A 19,667-nucleotide genomic window follows, 5' to 3' on the forward strand; every position below is an offset into this window, starting at 1 on the left:
ATCAAGCACTTTCAAGGCAGCTCCAAAATGTAGGTGTTTCAGCCTAGCTCAGTGCTTTCTGTGGTGGAGAGGCAGCCAGTGGAAAATACAGAGCGTAGGGGTTGGTAATCTTCTCTAGTTGCGCCTTGATTGGCTCAGTGTTCTGTCTCTCATTTGGACACAACGTTACCACAAAATCTACAGGGAGAGCATAAAAGTTCAAGCCCCTTGTGTGCTGCCATAGATTTACATTAGAAGTGCCCATCCAAGAAGGCTCAAGGTCATTGGCCACGGATAAAATGTTGTCAAATCCCGTTATATCTACCGTAGCTTTGATTGGACTGATCATGTCACCATCATACTTTCAAAATCTTAGCTAGCAAGCTAGACAAGCAGTCATCATCATGAATAACGTCCTCAATCTACTGGCAAATCCTGTTCAATCCTTTTCAAGCCTTGTCATATGAAGATAAATTCAACAATGAGTGATTTGGAAGGAATCAGTGGCAAACTGCGAGCGTTGAAAAACAATCCCTATTTTGCTTCCCCTGCCTGCTATTTGGTGGAGAGGGTGTGTGGTCCAAGTCTGGATTTAAGGGTCTCTTTTCCAAGCTAAAAAAGGATAAACATTAACATGCAACACCATGGGCCAGAAAATGTTGAATACATTGGCCATGCTGTCAAGCCAGCATGACTTCTGCCGTGTTCAAACCTACTGGAAACTCAGAACTGGGAAATCTCAGACTTCAGTGAGTTCAAGACAACTGGGAACTCACAAAAAAATGTGCTCTGACTGGGAAAATACGCTTTGAATGGTCATCCAACTCGGAATTGCAAGTCGGGAACTCTGGCCTCTTTCTAGAGCTCCGACCTGAAGATCACTGACGTCAGGATTCAACCTTGTTTTTTTCACAGTTCCCAGTTGTCTTGAAAGCACCATAAATCCAGAGAATGCCAGACTTTGATGACAAAATTTCCTCACAAGAAGGACCGCCGCGCCAAATTCAAGTGAGCACAGCACAACTGTGATTCCAAAAATGTATTGTATGCTGTTGCATAAATGATGTAATATGCCAGGGGGATATGTATAATGTACCTAAGAAAGTAATACCAAGTGTATGTTGTGTACTAAGCTGTTAGTAGCCCATTTTCCTCACCCTAATAATTTGGCCCCTTTCCCCCTCATATCTTAGCTTACTGTTCTGACTTGGTGGTGCACATTCAACATATAGCCTGTTTTAGAGTAATGTCATCATAGAATATTGTAAGAGCTTTCATTGTCTGCTTATATGCCCCCTTTATTTATACTACGGTTCTGACTTGCTGTACAGGGAGAATACTGTAAGAACGGCCCATGTTCTGAATTCTATCGCTGTACATTTCAAAAGTGCTGAACAAATAGTTATATTGACTACTTCCGTCTTAGCTCGCTCATTAATGTTTTAATTGACATTACGGATTGCCTCTTCTCCGCTCGTCGTCCCCTTATGCCATAGTTTGTACATCTCAATTGTCAGTAGAAACCACATTTGTTTAAGCAAGTCAGCCATATCATGTTTTTTAAAATGGCAGTAAATGAGGCTGAATGAATTGTTTCACTGCCAGGCAAGACTCTGCTGATAGCCAGGTGTAGCAGTGGTAAGGATTCACTCCATGGTGCTGAAAAGAAAGCTCTGCTGTTGGGACAGCATTGTGTACGCCCTAAAAGTTTGTGGGCACTGTTTGTCACAGTTATAGTGGAAATAATGTATTGTTTAGTGTTTGTTTTGTTGTGTAGTGGCTTTGCTGGCATGCATCTAAAACAAAATTGGGGGAGTTTGCCCCACCAAGATTTACATGCTAAAATCGCCACTGGCTATTTCTAATCTTTCTTAAGTTTAGTTTTTGCATCTTTTACTTTGGTTTTGTACACCAGCTTCAAACAGCTGAAAATACAATATTTTTGGTAATTCAAAACATATTTCACAGTGGTTTAGATGGTACCATGATTCTCTATACCATATTTGCTTGTTTTTTTCACATAAACTGAAATTAGGCAAACTTTTAGAATGTTAGCAACCAGGAAATGGCAGAGTGATTTCTGCATAGTGCATCGTTAAGGAAATGGTCTATATCCTCCTTTGAACTTTTGTTTTCGGATTGATAAATTTTGTGATAAATTTTTTTAAAGACTGAGTTGATTTCAAAGGATCTGTTGCTACTATCTGGGATTTGAATGCTATGGATGGTATGCTCCTTTTCCTCTTTCTTAATTTTCCAAGAAAGCATTTTCCCTAGACTTTCACCTTGCTCAACATATTGTTGTCTGATTTCATCGCAGCAATCTCTGCAAATCGGGTGTTTATTGTGTTATATTCAAGCTTCAAAGTGTTCAACTGTTGAAGGGTGTTAGCATTTCTTTCTTGGACGTGGATTTTCTTTTCTAGCTTTCTATCTATTTAAGGGTCTTATTTTTCTTATGTGAAGAGTAAGACATGATACAACTCTCATATATGCTTTAACAGTTGGGCATACTTCATTATCTACATTTATTTCCAAAAACATGACTACATATAGTGGAAATATGAGGTAAACTTATCTTCAAGTAATATTGTGTTGACTCACCATGTCTTTGCTATTGGCATAGGAGGTTTGAGATTTAACGTGAAGGACAATGGGCTATGGTCAGTAATTATTCTAGGAAGGCATTTACATTCAGAAACACAGTCAAGTAAAGAAAAATGTACAATAAAAAAGTACATTCTTAAATATGAGTTGTGGACATGAGAGTAATAGGAGTATTGTCTTTCAGTTGGATGTTTATGTCTCCACAGTCAACATAGACCCATCTCTTTGATGTTGTGGTTTAATACTTTAGACATGTTAGGAAGAGGATATACACTGACTATACAAAACATTAAGAACACCTGCGCTTTACATGACACAGACTGACCAAGTGAATCCAGGTGAAAGCATTGATCCCTTATTGATGTCACTTGTTAAATCCACTTAATTCAGTGTAGATGAAGGGAGACATGTTAAAGAAGGATTTTTAACGGGATATGGTAGTAGGTGCCAGGCGCACCGGTTTGTGTTAAGAACTACAACGCTGCTGGGTTTTTCACACTCAACAGTTTCCCATGTGTATCAAGAATGAATGGTCCACCACATTTTAGTCATTTAGCAGACGCTTTTATCCAGAGCAATTTACAGTTAGTGAGTGCATTCATAAAAAAAATACAAAATCATACTGCCCCCCCGTGGGAATCGAACCCACAACCCTGGACAAGAGGAACGCCTATGTGAGAATGCTGTTCATTGACTACAGCTCAAAGTTAAACACCATAGTGCCCTCCAAGCTCATCACTAAGCTAAGGAACACCTCCCTCTGCAACTGGATCCTGGACTTCCTGACGGGCCACTCTCAGGTGGTGAAGGTAGGCAACAACACATCCACCACGCTGACCCTCAACACGGGGTCCCCTCAGGATACAGACAGCAGCAACTTGGTTTATCAGGACACAGACAGCAGCAACTTGGTTTATCAGGACACAGACAGCAGCAACTTGGTTTATCAGGACACAGACAGCAGCAACTTGGTTTATCAGGACACAGACAGCAGCAACTTTGTTTATCAGGACACAGACAGCAGCAACTTTGTTTATCAGGACACAGACAGCAGCAACTTTGTTTATCAGGACACAGACAGCAGTAACTTGGTTTATCAGGACGCAGACAGCAGGTAAAAAACAAGACTCTCTCTTCAAAGTTCAGGTAGATGTGTGTGAACCACTGTTGTTGTTTTTAAGTTAAAAGCTGATTGGTTTTCAGTAGAAACTGGAACCATTTTGCATACAGGGTAAGCTCGTGGTAAGCTTGTGGACTTGTCAAATCAAACAAACCCTTGTTTAGTATGACAGATTTAGAAGAAATAAGCTTTTTGATTTAAGTTCATTGTAACTCAAGAGGCAGTGAAATCAATGTTTTATACAGCAAAAGACACACAGTATCTTACCACAGTTTAGTTGTTGGGTTTTCTGTTGTTTTCCAAGGTATATTATCAAGTAATTAAACAGCTAAACAAGATCTTACATACTGTAAATTCAAGATTGAATTGCCACACATTTTGGCTGAAATCAAGTCAGTGACTTATTCCTCACTAGCAGAACATCACTGCCATCATGTGGTTACAGAATGAACTGAATCTAATCTCACAAGGGACATATAAATGAAGCCTAGCCTTGACAGACATATCAAAACAATCATGGTGGCCCCCTTCAAAGACTGATATGGACAAAAATTCAATCAAACCCTCACTTTGTGTTCTTCTGTCTATTCAACATCTCATAGTTACTTTGAGCACAGTGAAGGCATGATTAGAGGCTAGATAAATATTTAGTCATTCTTTCTGAGATCAATGGATACTAATCAACTAATTAAATAGGACGATTTGTCCAAAATCCAGAGTAATGTGTGCTTATCATCTAACTACTTGATATTGAAGAACAAAACAGTAGACAGTTATTCAGGTGGTAAATTAATGATTTTATTTTAAAGAGCCACTTCATATCAATCATCTTAATTAGACAATAATAATATTGTCCCATAGTGCACTGGCCATCCTTCTTCACAAGAAATGACGACGTTCCTGGTGGACGAAGAACCCCTATATCTACAGTGGGGATGACGATCCCCACCTTGGTGTTTACATACGACTACAGGGAAGCTTTTGGTGCTTTTAACCAGACCGCCGCCACTAGGTCTGCCACCACCATCACAGATGGACCTGACTTGATGTGGCTGCAATGAAGGTGTTTTTCACTTTACAGTTTGTTGTTCTAGGCTCGACCAACTCCAAGTAGCCCATCACACCCTGACACTTCTGGATCGTCATATCCCCCTTGACGTGCTGTAGGAGAAAGTGTTGATAACGAGGGCTAATGTCGGCCGGTTGACCGTGTACCATCACTGTGGCACACAGCAACACCAGGAGCAGGAAAGCCCTCTGGAACCCCATGACTTCACCTAAATGGAGAAACAGGCAGGGTAAGTCAGACTATTACTAATATATTACTATTACTATTAATTACTATACAGTATATTACTGTAATTACCATCTTTCACTAAATGCAGTATGGGGAAGATAACACTGCCGTGTGTCTCAAATAATCTATTGATTAATATACCAGAAACAAGACAGGATATTAACAGCTTTCTACATCAAAGCTTGTCAAATGTCTGATAAAAAAAGTTAGAACGTAAGGTAAAGTAAGTAGAGTCATCATACTCCAAATTATATAGAAGTTACACAAACATAAACTACATTATATCATTGAAATCATATTTTGGTTTGGAAAAAGTGGCAGTATTTTACTTGAGAGAGAAAGCACTTACCTCTGGAAACTGATTAGTTGTATTTTGTCCTCTCATATATTTACAGATACAATAAAGCATTAACCAAAGACAACAATCTTCAGATTCAGAGTTATTATTTTATGTTCTAGTACTGTAATGCTGAGGCAATGTCAAGGGTTCTGTAGTGGATGCGGTGGTGGAGTCAGGCGCAGGACACAGAAGTATAGTCACGAATACTTTACTCAAAAATAAAGTAAGGTATACACAAAAAATAACAACCTCCCAAAACACAAGAGGTGAGAACAAATACGCAAGTGCGCAAATACCAGAACACGGTAAGGACACAGAACCTAACACGCTAGACAGGCGGACAATAACACACAAAATGCAACCTAACAAAGGGGAACGTATAGGAGACATAATCAAGACAGAATACAAGACAGGTGCATCAACTAGACAAAACCAAACAAACATCGAAAACATCAAGCGGTAGTAGCTAGTACTCCGGGGACGACGAACGCCGAAGCCTGCCCGAGCAAGGAGGAGGAGCAGCCTTGGTGGTCTCCGTGACAGTACCCCCCCCTCGGGGATGGCCTCGGGGACGGCCAGGAGGACGCGGAGCAGGGCGCGTAGGATGACTCCGGTGGAACTCCGTCAGGAGGGAGGGATCTAAAATGTCCCTCCTAGGAACCCAGCACCGTTCCTCCGGTCCGTACCCCTCCCACTCCACGAGATACTGCAGACCCCCCATCCGACGTCTCGAATCTACGATGGACCGGACTGAGTACGCCGGAGCCCCCTCGATGTCCAGTGGGGGCGGAGGGGTCTCCTGTATCTCACTGTCCTGCAGTGGACCAGCTACCACCGGCCTGAGGAGAGACACATGGAACGAGGGGTTAATACGATAATCATTAGGCAATTGTAACCTGTAACAAACCTCGTTCAATCTCCTCAGGACTTTAAATGGCCCTACAAACCGCCGACCCAGCTTCCGGCAGGGCAGGCGAAGGGGCAGGTTCCGAGTCGAGAGCCAGACCCGGTCTCCTGGTGCATACACCGGAGCCTCACTGCGGTGGCGATCGGCGCTCGCCTTTTGCCGCCTGATGGCACGCTGCAAATGAACGTGCGCAGCATTCCACATCTCCTCCGAGCGCCGAAACCACTCGTCCACCGCAGGGGCCTCGATCTGGCTCTGATGCCAAGGTGCCAGAACTGGCTGGTAACCTAACACACACTGGAAAGGTGTCAGGTTAGTAGAAGAATGACGGAGGGAGTTTTGGGCTATCTCTGCCCAGGGAATATATCCCGACCACTCCCCCTGCCAGTCCTGGCAATATGATCTCAGAAACCTACCCACATCCTGGTTCACTCTCTCCACCTGCCCATTACTCTCAGGGTGGAAACCCGAGGTAAGGCTAACCGAAGCCCCCAAGCGTTCCATGAACGCCCTCCAGACTCTAGAGGTGAATTGGGGACCCCGATCAGACATTATATCCTCGGGTACCCCGTAGTGCCAGAAGTAGGGAGACCCGGCATTGGGATGAGACGACAGGCTTTAGAGAACCGATCCACAACGACCAGAATGGTGGTATTCCCCTGGGAGGGGGGAAGGTCCGTGACAAAGTCTACCGAGAGGTGAGACCACTGCCGTTGTGGAACGGGTAGGGGTTGTAACTTCCCCCTGGGCAGGTGTCTAGGTGCCTTACACTGAGCGCACACCGAGCAGGAGGAAACATAAACCCTCACGTCCCTAGCCAAAGTTGGCCACCAGTACTTGTCACTAAGGCAGCGCACCGTCCGGCCGATACCAGGATGTCCAGAGGAGGGTGACGTATTAGCCGAGTATATGAGACGATCACGGATCTCGAGCGGAACGTACGTCCGCCCCACAGGACACTCTGGAGGAGTAGGGTCGGTGCGTAACGCCCGCTCGATCTCCGCATCGACCTCCCACACCACCGGTGCCACCAGACAAGACTCCGGCAGTATGGGCGTGGGCTCAATGGACCTCTCCTCCACATCATATCGCCGGGACAGGGCGTCTGCCTTACCGTTCTGGGACCCGGGGATGTACGTGAGCTTAAACACAAACCAGGCCAGGAACATGTTCCACCTAGCCTGACGAGGGTTCAGTCTCCTAGCTGCCCGGATGTACTCCAGGTTATGATGGTCAGTCAGAATGAGAAAAGGGTGTTGCCCCCTCAAGCCAATGCCTCCACACCTTTAGGGCTTGAACCACGGCGAGCAGCTCCCTATCCCCCACGTCATAATTACGTTCTGCCGGACTGAGCTTCTTAGAGTAAAAAGTGCAGGGCCGTAGTTTAGGGGGGGGTGCCTGAACGTTGAGACAGTACAGCCCCAATACCGGCCTCTGACGCGTCCACCTCCACCTGGAACGCTAAAGCGGGATCCAGATGTGCCAGCACAGGAGCAGAGGTGAACAGGTCCTTCAGTTTACTAAACGCCCTGTCCGCCTCAGCTGACCACTGCAAACGCACCGGGCCTCCCTTCAGCAGGGAGGTGATGGGAGCTGCTACCTGTCCAAAACCCCGGATAAACCTCCGGTAGTAATTGGCAAAACCCAAAAAAAGGCTGCACTTCCTTAACCGTGGTTGGAGTCTGCCAATTACGCACGGCTGAAACGCGGTCAATCTCCATCTTCACCCCTGACGCGGACAATCGATGGCCCAGGAAGGAGATGGACTCCTGGAAAAACAGACATTTTTCTGCCTTGACATACAAGTCATGCTCCAACAGCCTACCCAACACTCGACGCACCAGGGCTACATGCTCGGCTCGTGTAGAAGAGTAAACTAGAATGTCGTCAATATACACTACTACACCCTGCCCATGCAAATCCCGGAAGATCTCGTCCACAAAGGATTGGAAGACTGAAGGAGCATTCATTAACCCGTATGGCATGACGAGATACTCGTAGTGACCCGAGGTGGTACTAAATGCTGTCTTCCATTCATCTCCCTCCCGAATACGCACCAAGTTGTAGGCGCTCCTGAGATCCAGTTTTGTGAAGAAACGCGCTCCGTGTAATGACTCCGTCATACTCGCAATCAGAGGGAGTGGATAACTGTATTTCACAGTGATCTGATTGAGACTACGGTAATCAATACACGGGCACAACCCTCCATCCTTCTTCTTCACAAAAAATAAACTAGAGGACGCAGGGGAAGTGGAGGGCCGTATGTATCCCTGTCTCAGAGACTCGGCTATGTATATCTCCATAGTCACCTTCTCCTCTTGAGACAGAGGATACACATGACTACGTGGAAGTGCAGCACCTGCCAGGAGGTCTATCGCACAATCCCCCTGTCGATGAGGTGGCAATCGCGTCGCCCTAGTCTTGCTGAACACTATTGCCAAATCATAATACTCAGGAGGAATGTGCAGTGCGGGCAATTGGTTCGGACTCTCCACCGTGGTCGCCCCTACGGAAACACCTAGACATCACCCAACACACTGGGCAGACCACTCCTTAAGAGCCCTCTGTTGCCATGAAATGGTGGGGTCATGGGCGATTAACCAAGGAAGCCCCAGCACCACGGGATCCGCAGGAGAGTCAATCAGATATAACTGAATTATCTCCTCATGACCCCCCTGCGCATTCATCTTTAGTGGCGCTGTGACCTCCCTAATCCACCCAGATCTCAACGGACGGCTATCTAAGGCATGAATCTGGAAAGGCACCTCTACTGGTCGGAGGGGAATCCCTAAACTAACACAAAATTTACGATCAATAAAATTCCCAGCTGCGCCTGAATCGACTAGCGCCTTATGCTGGGAATGAGATGTAACCTGGGGGAATACTACAGGTATACACATGTGACCAACAGAGAGCTCTGGGTGAGTTGGGCGCCTACTCACCTGAAATGACTCCCCAGTGAGTGACCTGTTGCCTCGATCCCCTGGAGACCCTCCCCAGCACCTAACCGCAGTGTGTCCTCTACGGCCACAGTTGGTGCAGGGGACAGCCTCCCTCCAGATCTCTCTCCTCCTCTCTCTAGCGCCAGCACCCCCGAGCTCCATAGGGCTCGGCTCGGAGGTGCTGGGGGATGGAATGGACGGCCCCAACTCCGGACGTCCGCGGGTGGCCAGCAGGGTATCCAGACGGATTGACATGTCCACCAGCTGGTCGAAGGTTAAATTGGTGTCCCTGCAGGCCAACGTCCTCTCGCAGGCTGCACCGATAGTGGTCGATGAGGGCCCTCTCATTCCACCCCGCATCCGCCGCTAGAGTCCGGAAGTACAGGGCGAACTCTTGTGCACTCCTCTTCCCCTTCCCCCATGACCTCTTGCATGGCGGCGCCGAGTTGCTGGATCATGGTGTTCTGGCTGCTGACCCGCTCCTCTAGTGACTCGGTCACCGCCGCTGCTGCTCCTGCTGACTCCATAGATGGTGTGTTATTCTGTCAAGGGTTCTGTAGTGGGTGCGGTGGTGGAGTCAGGCGCAGGACACAGAAGTATAGTCACAAATACTTTACTCAAAAATAAAGTAAGGTATACACAAAAAATAACAACCTCCCAAAACACAAGAGGTGAGAACAAATACGCAAGTGCGCAAATACCATAACACGGTAAGGACACAGAACCTAACACGCTAGACAGGTGGACAATAACACACAAAATTCAACCTAACAAAGGGGAACTTATAGGAGACATAATCAAGACAGAATACAAGACAGGTGCATCAACTAGACAAAACCAAACAAACATCGAAAACATCAAGCGGTAGTAGCTAGTACTCCGGGGACGACGAACGCCGAAGCCTGCCTGAGCAAGGAGGAGGAGCAGCCTCGGCGGTCTCCGTGACAGGCAATTACATCTTACCTGTTTGAGTGTCGCGACTGTGAAGTGAGCAACTCTAACTTGATTCTCAACTTACATATATATATATACGCTGTCATGAACTTTGATTTGGTGACCCCTGGCACCTGTGTTGCAACATTGTAGTGGGAGAAAAGGGTTTGAATTAGCTAACTATTACCAGTCAAATCTTTTCAAAATAACTGTCAATCAGGAGAGATCTCACATCAAGTGTGATGCCAACCTTAGTAGTCATATTTCAAGTTATATTAATGTTATGGCAATACTTACGGGACCCAGTGTATGTGAATTGGGTTGTTGTGATTGAGATTGTAAGTGTTAGTTGACTTTATGGCCAATATTCAATCAATGCCATATATTAGCATTCCAGACAGCTCTGAGTTGGATGGAGAGAGTTGACTGTTAATTTATAAAGCGACAGTTCTGCGGGGTGACTCTTGACCCATGATGGCCAACACATCACCTGACTTAAGACATCTAAATCAAATGTCAACTCCCTCTATTAAAGACAAGCTGCTGTACCAATCAAACTCAGTTATGAAAATGCTATTCAGACATACTGATATCCATAGTTGATTGAATACAAGTATTCGCTTCATAAGCAATTCATAATCATTGCCTGCTCTTTGCTTCTACTTTGCCTTAGACAGAGAACTGTAAAACCAAGTAAACCTGTAGATAAACACTAGTTGATGCCAACAGCTATTGGGAAGTCCAGGATTGCTATAAACATTTTTGGACTTTGGATTCTTGAAGAATATAACTTGTTGTTTTATCCTGGATGTTGATTGGTTGATAGCAGGGAGTTATTCACCACACTCCCTGAGTAATGCCTGTTAACAGTTCCATTTTAATTATCAATGCACTGTCCCACAGCCCAGCCAGGGAATTCATACATTTCTTCCCCCTCCTTTGAAAAAAGCATCTAGACATTATTTCTCCATGCTTCTAGCCAAGCAATTCATTTGCAACACTTGGGGTTTGTCTACACTTTGCTGCCTGCCTCTCCGACCTGTGCAACAATGTTGATTTTGTTTTGCGATCTCTGCAGTGCCATAGAGAATGAACCTGTCCGGACGAGACTGACAGCTTCTCTGAGGCAGGCAAATTCATTTATCAGGATCATTATAATGGATATATCCAAAGAAATGGCAATAGAAACATATTTAAAACCAATTAAAATATTTTCATCTGCTTGATGTAATTGTGTGTTAGCTAGCAAAGGAGAAGTAGCTAGCCTCCTAATAAACCTTTTTTGCTTATAACGGAAGATCAGTCCACTTGGGTGGCAACCATTCCAATAGAATCTGTCAATGTGCCCTTGAGCAAGGCACTTAACCCTAATTTGCTACTATGGCTGATCCTGTAAAACAACACATTTCACTGCACCTATCTGGTGTATGTGACAAAAAAAATCATAGTTCCGTCTATTATGTTGAGAGTGGTTTATTATTTTTCAAATCACAGATTGTACCTTTAATCTTGAACAGTTAATTTAGTGCTGGAATAATATTGGTCTAGTGATACACATCCTAAACATCCCCTGGCAACAGCCCATTCTGTGCTGCCCTTCTCTGTATTTCCCAGCCATATTGACCAGAGAGTTAGAATACTAGAGATGATCTTCCCATTCAGCCATATTGACCAGAGAGTTAGAATACTAGAGGATTGTCCCATTCAGCCATATTGAGTGGACCAGTGAGTGTTCCGTTATATTGCTGTGGTGTAAGGGCTTTTCCCCCTTATAGCAATCCAGCTCACTGGTCAACGATACTACAGTTTCATGTAGCAAGAGAAGTTAGAAAGTTATCCTGTCACAAATCCAAATGCTGTCATTATTTATCATTATTTGCAAATAAACAATAAAACACATCTGTCCAGATGTACAACCTCTGAAGACCTGCCGTTGTGTATTTTCAAAACTCACATTGTAAAGATTTTTTTTTGACCAGGAAGGAGCTTGCCCCTACCACTTCCATTATAATCAGTTGAGGCAACTTGGAAAAATCTAAATGACCAATATATAGGCTACAATTTGGACTGAAAGCCCATGTTTTGTTTACTAAGCAATTATCTTGTCAGATATCGAAGGAAAACACTTCTGATTTGTTTATTCTCAAGTTTTTGTAATTCCAATTACATATTAGAATACTTACAGATGGAAACTCAATATAATATTTCCAGATGGAAACATTGGTTTGTAGTTTAAAGGTTAAAGTTTTATTAGCTGTATGTCCATGATACGCATGGTATACATCGTCCAACGAAATGCTTACTTGAAAGGCTCCTTCTGGACAATGCAACAACAATAAGAAATAATAAAAGGTAAGAATACGAACAGAAAGTAAATGGCTCAGTAGAATAGAATAACCATTTTAGCATAAGTATAATACAGGGGGCAAGTGTTTACATTGTAAAGTATTTAGCAATCATAATAAGAGTCTGGTAGCAGCAGTTGCGATGTGTGTATAGCATGAATGTATATGTGTCTATGTCTGTGTGGGTGTGTGCGTGAGTGAGTGCATGTGTAGTAGAAATGTATGATGCAATTGGAAATGGGTTATGTATGTATGTAACATTGAAAAGTACATTTTCAGCAGGGGGCATGAAGAGATGTAACCTCAATATATAATAATCTCTAGAATGCACATATGTATCTACTATGTAAAGCGCACTGTAAGCTTTATCGCAAATGAGGCATTAGTTCAGCTCACATCTACTGGCTAGAAGCCAACCAGGAGGAAATGTCAATGTTTGGTTCCAAATGGTTCCAGTTAGTCGCACTGTTAAAACAAAGAATTGGATGGGTTCATCGGCTTAGATGCAATGTTTGGTTTGTTCCAACCTACAGTATTAATGGTTGGTAAATAGCCATGAATCATGCAGCTTTTGTCGACGGTGATTTCCAATACATGAAGGGAAGTAACATCAAAGACAGCTCAGACTGGGACTACACTTCCATGCCAATCCATTTTGTTTTGCTCTCCACAGAAGATGTGATTATACACCACTCTGATGTGCCTAATGGATATCCAAGGGTCACATCCAAAGGGGTTCATTTCATCCCTGCTCAAAGAAAATTTAGATTTTTCTTTTTCATTCACTCCCCTGCAGGATTTGTATATTTTCATGTTTGTGGTTTTGAAATTCTTACACACATAAATCTAAAAAGAAAGACAAAAAGAAAGCAATATCTCAGTGTACAGCGGCAATAAACAAATTTCATGAATATCTTAAAAGGGTTTCTATCATGGTGAACTCGAGGTCTCATTAAAGCCTTCCTATATGAAAGGTTTTCAGAGAGAGAGAGGGAGAGGAAAAAACAGGAAATCTTTTAAAATGGCATCCATCACCAACCTTGCAGGCCTGCGAAAGTCAGTATTATCCCATAGGAGAACCATCAAGACAGCTCTGTCCACCTTAATTGCAGAAACCATTAGCGTTCTTGCATTTCCCCCTGATGACAACGCCACCAGTAATAGCTGCAGACATGAATTGTTCCTTCTTGTGTTCCTGTCTCTGTTGATCTTCTGCCTCGCAATAGACAGTTAGATAGTGAATTATAGGCAAAATAACAAAGGCTAAGGACAAAGACAGAGATGCAAAAGGATTGGGAGTGAAAGAAGCATAAAAAGCTACACAAAATAATGTTTTTTATCATTGTGGGTTTAGGCCTTGCACACCATCCCCAGAGAGAGATTATCATTTCAAATGTTTGCTCTAGATGGTGAGCTTCAAAGATTGGAACACATCCTGACATGTTGTTTGCCTTAACTGAATCCATATAATAGTTTCCCTAGGGACCGCCAGGAGAGAGGATTTAGCCAGTCAGGGCAACCTGACGTAGGGTATAAGGAATATATTTGGGCCCTATGCCTTGTGTCTCCATCAGAATGACCTAACCCACACCAACATTATTGCGGCGATAGCCCCCACTATAGTATATGCATTGGTTGAAGCTCAATGTTAAATTATATCTTCATATCTAAGCCAATATGAAACCAATGTCAATGACAATTCACAAATCAACTTGATTGGAGGTACACAACACACTCCCCGCCTCTCGTCATGATCTGTCCAGCCGTTACCGAGAGCCACTATACCGGAATTTTGACAGGGTCATTAGCATTAGGGTCGTCAAAATAGTTTTTGCCCAAACCTAGCTCAAATTCTAGACATCGGATTAAAACAAGGCTACAGCATCCATAAGGTGACAATTAGACTTGTTTCAGAGGGAAGCACAACAAACCAAAGTGAACCTTGGTGCCCACTTTGGGGCTTGTAAAAGGGGTCTTTATTATGCAAAACTGTTCCGGCTAGCTGAGCTACCCCTAATGCTAGTTTCGAGAGAAACTGCTGTTCATCTATTCCTTGGGACAGGGATAATAGGTTGAGCATCACTAAACCATCTTGACAGAACATAGCCCATTCCTCTGTAGAGACTCTAGTGACATTATTGCAGTACACACACTGACATAAATTATTATTGATTGCCCTTTTCATCCTAAATAAGGTAAGGGCAGCAAAAACAAACAAAATGTTGGGCCAAAAAACACCCACACTGTTCTATTGAGGGACAAACATGAATGAAAATCAGCCACAGCCCCAAATATGTAATTATCGGAAAAAAAATTGTGGAGTAAAACACCTTTGCGATTCTGGTGGTGATTTGACCAGTGAGTAGGGGAGTGAAGATGAGGCTTTAATGAGCTAGCATGAGAGCTAGCAGCAGAGTCTTCTGTAAGTCATCCCTCTGAAGAGGGCTTTGATGGGTAGGGGGTGAGAAAAATTTGGTATGGGGAGCAAGGGCCTGTGCAAAGTGTAGGTTATAGTGAGGATTGGTGTATGCAGACCCTATCTATTCTCCATCACCCCTTGATTCAGAATATATCATTTTCATCATCCTGGCACGTTCCGTTATAGTGAAGCTAATTGAGTTTGTGAATATTCATGATCATTGCTCGGTCTCATTGGCTGAATTGGAAAATCAGCTGTGTCATGAATAATTATGACTTCAGGTGTCAAACCCACACCATTGAGTATTTGTCTACAAGAAGTTAGTACGATGATCTATGATAAAATACAACAAATATCATAATCTGTTTTATCAACATCAACAACAACCTCATTGTTGTCATGTCACTGTCATTGTTGTTGTTGAGGTGCAGTAATGTGCTGCATATGGAGGAAAACGTGCTTCAGAAGGTTGTTCTTGGTGCTGTGGGAGAGAATTGAACTTCGGGTACACACGCTCCCTCATCTGCATCTACACACACACACATGCGTGCACACACGCACGCAAGCACACACACACACACACACACACAATTAGAGAGGAATCCCTATGCCGCTGGGGACCAGAGCCGTTGATTATTCTTAAGGGGTTTAAGCTCCTTAAGAGGCCAATCCTTTAAATATGCTACCTATCGGTGAAGAGGATGATGTTACCTCAGGCATGCGAAGGCACTCAAAACCTGGGATTGAACCCGGGTCTGTAGTGACGCCGCAAGCACTGCAATGCAGTGCCTTAGACCGCTGCCCCACTCGGGAGGCCCAGCAAGAAGGATTTTAATTCATATTTATGTTAATGAATTTGACTCTCTGTCTGACAAACAAACACAAATAGATCTCTAACACACACAAACACAAACTACTATGTCATCATTCTTACCTTAGCTGAGTGCTCCACCTTGGATCCATCGCTGGCCACCAGCTCTATGAGCCTGCCCATTCCCTACACGATCTTACCCTTTCAGTGCATTATCAGTCTTATTTATTTGGGTCCACAATAAAGTAAATTGTCATGGAGACCCAAATGTTTTAAAACACACACACACACACACAAAGAAGGGTCTCTCTTCCTCTTCAAACCGCTTTGTGCCTCTTATCTCTAGCTCTCGCTCCCTCTCTCTCAATTAATTAGCTAGCTAACTTGTTGTGTGGGATACAGGGATGAAAAATACCATGGCTGGGGAAATAGTCAGTGAAACATTTAGGCTAGTGTTAGCTATAGAAGCTTGACTTCAATAGTACTGTCCCTCCAACACTGGCTATAGCCTACCTTGAACAAATACAGAGTAGATGCATGTAGTGAAGGCCTGGTCATTTATAAAGCCTAGCTAATGTGTTGTGTACTTAACTAGCTAGCTATCTTAACACACCTTGCTTGCTCCTCGTTGAAGATTCTCGCTCATTTCTCCATCCCTGGTGAGTAGACAGGTGATTGTTGGGACCATTCGTGAAATAATCCTTGATTAGCAGTAATTCGGAGCATGCTGTCAGCTCAAAGTAATGACAACTAACTAGCTAGCTAAATCAAACAACAAGCAACAAGGTTATTTATCTGAGAAGCTAGCTGTCAGCTTCAACGATGATTGATGACTAACTAGAAAAAGGGAAGACCGCGTGCGTGCATGCACCCCTTCTCGCCTGCGCACTCATTCACACCCACTCAAAGATTAGACAATTCATCTACAAAAACATGTTTTTAGACATTTTTGCAAATGTTTTTGCAAAAAATTTAAAACCTAGATATGACATTTACATAAGTGTTCAAACCCTTTACTCAGTACTTTGTTGAAGCACATTTGGCAGCGATTACAGCCTTGAGTCCCTTGGGTATGACGCTACATGCTTGGCACACCTGTATTTAGGGAGTTTCTCCCAATCTTCTCTGCAGATCCTCTCAAGCTCTGTCAGGTTGGATGGGGAGAGTCGCTTCACATCTATTTTCAGGTCTCTCCAGAGATGTTCGATCAGGTTCAAGTCTAGGCTCTGGCTGTGCAACTCAAGGACATTCAGAGACTTGTCCCGAAGCCACTCCTGCGTTGTCTTGTCTGTGTGCTTAGGGTTGTTGGAAGGTGAACCTTCGCCCCAAGTCTGAGGTCCTGAGCGCGCCGGAGCAGGTTTTCATCAAGGATCTCTCTGTACTTTGCTCCGTTAATCTTTGCCTCGATCCTGACTAGTCTCCCAGTCCCTGCCGCTGAAAAACATCCCCAAACCATGATGCTGCCACCACCATGCTTCACCAGACATGATGCTTGGCATTCAAGCCAAACAGTTCAATCTTGGTTTCATCAGTCCAGAGAATCTTGTTTCTCATGGTCTGAGAGTCCTTTAGGTGCCTTTTGGCAAACTCCAAGCGGGCTCTCATGTGCGTTTTACTGAGGAGTGGCTTCCGTCTGGCCACTCTACCATAAAGGCCTGATTGGTGGAGTGCTGCAGAGATGGTTGTCCTTCTGGAAGGTTCTCCCATCTCCACAGAGGAACTCTGGAGCTCTGGCAGAGTAACCATCGGGTTCTTGGTCACCTCCCTGACCAAGGCCCTTCTCCCACGATTGCTCAGTTTGGCCGGGTGGCCAGCTCTAGGAATAGTCTTGGTGGTTCCAATCTTCCTCCATTTAAGAATGATGGAGGCCACAGTGTTCTTGGGGACCTTCAATGCTGCAGAAATTTTTTGGTACCCTTCCCCAGATCTGTGTCTCAACACAATCCTGTCTCGGAGCTCTACGGACAATTCCTTCGACCTCAAGGCTTGATTTTTGCTCTGACATGCACTTTCAACTGTGGGACCTTTTGAATTTACCACAGGTGGACTCCAATCATGTTGTAGAAACATCTCAAGGATGATCAATGGAAACAGGATGCACCTGAGCTCAATTTCAAGTCTCATAGCAAAGTGTCTGAATACTTATCTAAATAAGTTTTGTTTTTCACTTTGTCATTATGGGGTATTATGTGTAGATTGATGAGGGAAAAAATGAATTTAATACATTTTAGAATAAGGCTGTAACGAAACAAAATGTGGAAAAGTGAAGGGGTCTGAATACTTTCCAATGCATTATTTTTATTTTGTTGAATAACTCAAATCTGGATTATGCATTAATTCCAATTAGACTGGTTTGGATTTCTCCCTGGCTGCCGTTTTTACCCCATTCTTGAACTTCAAGAATTAATGGCATAGCCCCTCTAGTAATTTAATAGGATCTCTATGGTCACAAAATGTGTTGAATTGTATGAAGATGCTCAGACCTTGTGGGTGGGGGTTGGCCCGCGAAACTGCTTTACTCCACTGAGGTACGACATACATTTTCGCCATTTTTATATATCAAATCATTTAACTTTTGTAACATAGAAGTTGCTCCTAATGCTTAGGTTGTAGCTAAACCCTCGCTAATCTGAGATGACTAATTTAACAGTAAGTGCACAAGTAAAATGTGACCAAGTGGTGAAAAAATAGGATAAAAACGTATTAGGAACACAAATGTAGCAGAGAACATTGAGCATATGCATATGGGGCATTAGTTCTGCTTGTCAAACGCTGGAAGAGATTGGGTGAATCCCATATTTATAGAAATGAGCCTATTTGCATGTTCTTGATGGCTGCCTTGAAATGTCAAAGTGAGATTGAATACCAAGTAGTGGAAAACTACTAGTGGCTGCAGTTTTATCCCCCTTTTTCCATGTCATGTTGCCCCCTTGACAAATTAAATTGTGCCACTGTGTTGGGTGAGGTTGCTATTTGGTATGTCTCATTTAATCAGTGGCTAAAATTGACAGGATGTTGTCATTTCAACAGTATCCTCTGATGCCCTCTCCTAAAACCGCTCCTCCCAACCATCGCCTAGGGAGACAGATGACCAGAGGTTGACAGTTTGATGCAGCAAAAGCTGGATAACAAGACAGCTGGACAACAAGACAGCTGGACAACAAGACACCTGGACAACAAGACAGCTGGACAACAAGACAGCACAAAGTGAATGATGGTGAATGCAGATGAGGTCTGTCACTCCATTCTATGTTCCATTCCTTTTCCCCATCACCCATAAGTGGCCAGAAAGGGTTAAATGCAATACATTTCCAATGGTGAAGTTTTCTGTAAACTAGTTTCTTTCTCTAGTATTTACTTCCGATACATAATGCAGGCATTTACCTATCTAAACATCATCCATTGCCTCCAGATTGTGCTAATACACTGTTGTATTAAGATAATGCATGTGGGATCTAATTTACAATTAAACATAACCAGGAGCTTTCACAGTGTTTTGTGTCTTACCAACTGCCACCTTTTCACTTCCCAGTTTTTTAAAATATTTTAACATCTTTAAGTTCTTGCGGTTGAGAGTGTGGTCCCCCGGTAGGATGTGATCAGAGTGGATTGGTCTCGGTCGTGGAGTGGAGGAGAGAAGAGGTTGGCTCTTCTCACTCTCTGTCTTTCTGTCAGCTCACCGTGTGGTGATAATTAGGATATCGTTTCACCATGCTGTGCTGAGACGGTGACAGGAATGCTCGCCAAGAGTGCACTCTGGATTTGTAAACTACAGGAGGACACCTAAGTTGCTGTCAGTTAAGTTGTTTATGAGGATTGTTGTAAATACGCAGGCTTACTCATGGTAAAGGAGTTTTGTCTGTCAGGTTTCATTTGGGCCTGGTATTTTTCTATGAAAGATGTGAATAAATGCATATTTAAAATAATTTTAGAGGATATATTCCAAACACAATTGTATGGGTCAGTG

The 19,667-nt window shown here is 43.7% G+C and overlaps 1 pseudogene; it reads right to left on the minus strand.

Moving 5' to 3' along the window:
* Window positions 1-15,883, minus strand: part of LOC121538192 — a 67,017-nt pseudogene extending 51,134 nt beyond the window's left edge.
* Window positions 15,884-19,667: the final 3,784 nt, after the last annotated feature.

This window comes from Coregonus clupeaformis, chromosome 3 (genome assembly GCF_020615455.1).
Source record: "Coregonus clupeaformis isolate EN_2021a chromosome 3, ASM2061545v1, whole genome shotgun sequence".
Taxonomy (NCBI): Eukaryota; Metazoa; Chordata; class Actinopteri; order Salmoniformes; family Salmonidae; genus Coregonus; species Coregonus clupeaformis.